At 28.6% G+C, this 6,127-nt stretch overlaps 1 long non-coding RNA gene across 2 annotated transcripts; it reads right to left on the bottom strand.

Moving 5' to 3' along the window:
* Window positions 1–916: 916 nt before the first annotated feature.
* Window positions 917–2,351, bottom strand: LOC142526972 (uncharacterized). Of its 2 annotated transcripts, XR_012815370.1 has the most exons (3): window positions 1,714–2,351; window positions 1,563–1,631; window positions 917–1,229 (listed from the first exon to the last, which is right to left on the bottom strand). It is a non-coding gene; the product is annotated as an uncharacterized LOC142526972 (long non-coding RNA). The 2 variants fall into 2 exon arrangements; XR_012815369.1 differs by having other exon boundaries at window positions 917–1,631.
* Between the last annotated feature and the right edge of the window lie 3,776 nt (window positions 2,352–6,127).

The raw sequence follows: 6,127 nt of genomic DNA, 5'->3' as shown, positions 1-6,127 counted from the left end.
TAAGTAGTGTCATTAAATTTTGTCATTCAGAAGCATGCGGAGGATATTTTTCTTCAAAGAAAACGACTGCAAAAATATTGCATTGTGGATTTTATTGGTCCACTTTGTTTAAAGACACCCACGAAATCTGCAAAATCTGTGAAAATTGTCAAAGATTGGGTGCGATTTCAAAAAGAAACATGATGCCTTTGAATCCTATCATTGACATTGAAATTTTTGACTGTTAGAGAATTGATTTTATGAGACATTTTCCACCATCGTTTGGATACTTCACTACAAGAAAAAATCCTAAAGACAACGGTGAAACACCGTTGTCATAAGCCCTGAAAAACCGTTGTTAAAACCCCTGTTGTTAAAGGGTACGCTCAAAAACAACGGTTAAAAACCATTGTCATAGATCTACGACAACGATTTTTCACCGTTGTTAAATCGTTGTCTTTGAGCGGTGTAGACAACGGTAAAAAGTTATTGTCGTAGTGAAAGACAACGATTTTACGACGGTGAAAAACCGTTGTCGTTGATCTACGACAACAGTCTTTTACCGATCTCTTTGAGCTAACTATTTAACCACAAGGGTTTTAACAACGATTTTTCATGGCCTACGACAACGATTTTTTCACCGTTGTGTATTTAAATATTAAAAACAAAAAAATTAATATAAAATTTTCCAGTATTGTAAATCATTCAAAATTTGAAAATAAAATTTAATATACAATTTTCATAAATTATCATAAATCACTCAATATTCAAAATTCGAATCCTAATTACATTTACACTAGAAAATAGAGTTATGCATTAATCTTGATAACTTCTAATCTTCCCTTGGACGTAGATTAGCACACAACTCGAGCTAGTACTGATTTCAACAAAAAAGCAAAATTAGTAACACAACTCAAATAATGAATCAAATAAAACATCTGGCGAATAATATCTTCAATCTCATAATTAAATAAATTTAATTTGACAAATTACAATGAACAATAAATCACAAAAAGTCATATTTAAACCAAAATTACTATTAATGCCCACCGTAGAGAGCAGTGTCTCAAGCATTCCTGGCTAGGCATAAAAAATACAAGAAAAAGTAATAAACAATTTAGGACATAACTGTAAATAGAGCCATTAAAATATCATAGCGATCGGGACAAAAAATTACATCAACCTATTTAGTTCCTTTATCCATTAGATCTAGCTTAGTCAGCATCCCAAATGCATGTGTGTTGGTTCACCTGCATAATTGTAAATAGAGCCATTAAAATATCATAAATTTTATCTAGGACATATTCATTTATAAAATAATATTAGAAAAAGGGTTTCATGATTTCCAGCTCCACGGTAATAATGTTAACTCTCAATGTTTACATAAATTAATTTTTCCAGCTCCATCAACTAATTTTCAGAAATGGAAATCTCCACTACAGTTCAACAGGTGAAATGGACGATAGATTGCACAATTCCTTTGAGAATATGCCCAGCTGGGTTTTGAAACTGTTTCAGGTTATATAATTAGCAAGAAGCTCCCTGGAATATCAAGTATACCTAAAGCAAACACGTATATGTACCATTTAGATGTCAAGATGCCTGAGAACGTTTCGGTGAAACATATGGTACACGCTGGTCTCACAAATATTCTGCAATATTTGTCAGAATCAATTCAACTCAAGAACAACGAAAAAAGAAGCTTATAAATACAGAAAGTAAAACATTGTCTACCAGGCTAAGAAGGGCATTTTGTTGCAATATTGCTTAGAGACATCTAGGAAAAGTCACTGTTCATCAGCCGTGAAATTAACTAGTTTGGATGAACAACAAAGACAGTTGTAGGCAAGAATCATATGTAAGTAACCTACCTTATGCTTTGGAGGATAATTACTTGTTACCGAATTTCTTAAAAATTTTATACACAAAAAAATTCGAATAAACAATAATGAAAGCAATATCACGCATTTTAATCGACGAAAATGAATTAAATCGAAGGGGAAAAAATCTCGATTTTGGACAGCTTGCTACTCGAGTGATAGGCTGGAATTTGAGCTTCATACACTTCAAAAGTAAAAACTAGAACCGATCTAGCAGGGGACAACAGTGGACGATGGTGGTCGCACGCATTAGAACTCGCTGGGAGAACCCAAACGGGGATGCACAGTGAAGAAAACGAGCTCGAATTCTCAGGTACACTAGCTGGAACAACAGGGAACTTTGGGGCTTTGATTACCCACACAAAACACCACAAATCAAACAAAGAAACGAAGCTAGAACTCACCTAAATCGGACCAAGAAATCTCGCACGCATCTCGCTGAATTTTTTAAGCTGGAAAATAGGGGAACCGAAATGGCTTTAACACCCAACATCAAGCTGCCAAAACAACAAGGAAACGAGGCCAATATATATATATATATATATATATATATATATATATAAAAGCAGAGTTTTTATCAAAAATAATAATTTTTCGCCAAAATGTCATTTCTAAAAATGAAAAGATTTATCATGAATATTGATATATGTATACTGCAATAAATGATTACATAAATAATTGTTTGCATTATTATATCAATTCATTTAATTCAAATTTGAATTTAATTAATTTTTATATTAATTCAAATGTAATTTATGTATTATATTTTTTTTTTGTTTTTTTTACTCAAATTAAAACTAAACTCTGTTGAAAACATAAACTATATTAAAAATTTTGCATTGATTATATCAATCAGTTTAATTAAAAATTGTATAAATAAATTTAAAATACAAATGATTGCAATATTCAGTATCACTCATGAGGTAAATCATTCAAAAATAAATTTTTTATTTTAAGTAATTTCTTGCCTAAATTACTTACTAAAAAAGAAATACAATATTTAATTAGTTTATTTAATTTTTCTAAAAATAAAATTGGTTGAGTGTTAAAAGTTATCACTACAACAAGGTTTTCCAATGAACATTAATTTACCATTTAATAATCATAATTTTTTTATCTCAATTACATATTATTTCGAAATTACCTTAATTTGAAAGAATTAATGCTTTGTAGTTTTCTTCCAAAATCATATATATATTGTATATCTTGAATTGTCTTCTTAAAAATTCAAATAAGAGAGCACAAAAAAAATTAAAAGAGATAGATTCAAAAGAGTTTCAAATTGATATTAAATTACTCTCAATAAACATGTATATTACCCTCAATAATCAGAAATGTTAACCCCAATGCATGCAATTCGATATTTCTATAATTTGAAAGAGTTAATGTATGATATAATTCTGTCAAAAGCATCCAATGTATAATTTTTGTTACTCGGGATGTCTTATTTGAGTTTAAAATTATAAATAATACAATATTTCATATTATATTATAAACCAATTTTATTCTATTTATCTTACTAAATTTATCTATTCTAAAATTAAATTTTGAAATGACTCCTCTTTTCAGCACCATATATGAGTTAAATCCTTCGAAGATGTAATGTTCGTTTAAATTTAGATTTGTTCGTTGTTATGAACTACCTACATATGGAAACAACGAGAACAACAAAACACTTTGAAATCTGTCTTTCATTATCCAAAATTAAAAAATATTATTCATATATTTGTACAAAATTTTAATTATTACGTATTACTAATATGATAATTTTCTTCTATATTACAAAGTTCACGGATACATGATAATATAAGATTTTTCGTAATTTAAATGATTAAACCAATTCTAAAAAAAGTAAGCATCTTATTAGAAGACACCTTATAAAATTTATTGACATTGTTTTGGAATACACATAATAAATGTTAATTAAATAAATTTTCTGATTTATACATATTTTACTTATGATCACATGTTTCATTTTTCTTTCGGAATAATAGGTTGTTGTGTATATTATGAAGAGATTTTGTAAATAAAATCACAAACCATTTGGATAAAGATATTGATGAAACAATTACTGTTATCATTCAAATGTGTCAAACATGCACGTGTTATGTAACAAAATTGTTTGTGAATGTGGATTTAGACGAAATTATTGAATTTTTTTAAAAAAATTTCTCATTAATTTTATTGAATATGATTTAAAAATATTTTTTATCACATGTTAAAAAATAATAATATATAGATTCTCAAAAATTAAAGAATTAAATACGTATTAAGGTTGATGGCCGACATTAATATACTAAAAATGATAAGCAACATGTCATTACCTTAGACTAACACAATCTAAAATTTTGAGATATGATAGTGATTATTAGTCAAAAAATTAATAGACCTGCTTTGTATTTAAGAAAGTTTTTTAAAATTAGCAAAAAAGTAGTTTTTATTTTTTATAATTATATTATTTTTTTCAATTCAAATATTTATTCATTTTCATTAATTTTTAATAATATCATCCCGTGCATCGCACGTGTTAAATACTATTCTCACCTAAAGAAGGGGTTCGACGCGTGGCAAAAGAAGCTGGAAAGAAGGAGATGCTCGATGTAAGGCGGGGGAGAAATTTGAGATGGTTACGGGATGAGTTTTTGGGGAAATGGGTTGGGCTTTTTCTTTTTCTCTTTTAACTACAAATATTTTTTCAAAAAAATTCAAAGACAACGATTTTTGTAAAACCATTGTTTTTTACCACATAAAACAATAAGAAAAGACAACGGTTTTTGAAAACCGTTGTTGTAGTCCTAAAAAAACCCGTTCATAAATCGTTGTCTTTGACCTTTGAAAAAAACGCATATAGACAACGGTTTACAAAAATCGTTGTTGTAGCCCAAAAAAACCCGCTCATAGACAACGGTTTGTAAAAACCGTTAAAAACCGTCGTCGTGGACAAATCAAAGACAACGGTTTTTAAAAAATTGTTGTCTATGAGCGGAGTTTTTAGCCTACGACAACGATTTTAACAAAAACCGCTGTTAAAACCGTTGTTAAAAGAAAAAAACACAGCGGTTTTAATAAAAACTGTTGTCTTTTGAGTGTTTTTGAATTCATATTTTCTTGTAGTGCTTGTATATTTTAGTCGCAGTTGATTATGTTTCCAAATAGATAGAGGCAATTCCACGTCGAACAAATGATCATAAAATCGTCATTAAATTTTTGAAAAAAAATTTTTTTTAGTAGAATTGGAATTCCTCGAGCCATGATTAGTGATGGAGGGAACTCAATTTATTAATAAACCATTTGCTTCATTAATGAAAAAATATGGTATTACTCACAAAGTAACTACTCTTTATCATCTTCAAACAAATGGACAATTTGAATTAGCTAATAGGGAGATAAATCAAATTTTGAAAAAAAAAATTTAACCAAAATAGAAAAGATTGGTCTCTGCAACTTAATGATGCACTTTGGGCATATCGAACAACTTTTAAAATATCATTGAATATGTCTCTCTATAGGTTGGTTTACGGAAAACATTGTCATTTGCATGTGGAATTGGAACATAAATCTTATTGGACGATCAAAACTTTTAATCCAAGTATGGATGATTGCAACGAATTGCGCAAATTGCAACTTAATAAACTTGATGAACTAAGAAATCACGCGTATGAGAATTCAACGATTTATAAAGAAAAAATCAAATCATTTCATGATAAAACAATTCTTAGAAAATCTTTTGAGATTGGTAAAAAAGTTTTGCTTTATAATTCTTGACTTCACATATTCTCAGGAAAATTATGATCAAGATGGACATGCTCATATGTTGTAAAGCATGTATATCCTTATGAATCTATGGACATTGAAAATCCTAAAAATGATGATGTTTTTAAAGTAAATAGACAAAGGCTTAAACCATTCTTAGAAAATGAAATCTTTCAAGAGGAGTTTATTTCCATTTCCTATCCTTGATTTTTTTTGTGTTGTATTTATTTATTTTTTATATGTTTTTTTTATTGAGGTTTCCTTAATCTTTTTATTTTCCCGAATAAATGGCAGATAACGGTACTCCGTGACTCTCATAGTCGATTAAATAAGTCTCCCACAATTGATGATAAAAAATTTTAAAAAAATCATTTCTTTTCTTTTCAAAATGGATGAAATTATCTCAAAATTTTGTAAATATTTTCCCTCTGTTTCTGAAAATGTTCTAAGAAGAATTTATGCAGTAGGTGCGAAAGATTGAGATTGCTAATGCAAAAAGGAATTTGAGAAGATAT

This window comes from Primulina tabacum, chromosome 15 (genome assembly GCF_025594145.1).
Source record: "Primulina tabacum isolate GXHZ01 chromosome 15, ASM2559414v2, whole genome shotgun sequence".
Lineage (NCBI taxonomy): Eukaryota > Viridiplantae > Streptophyta > Magnoliopsida > Lamiales > Gesneriaceae > Primulina > Primulina tabacum.
This window is presented reverse-complemented; position numbering and strand designations above follow the sequence as displayed.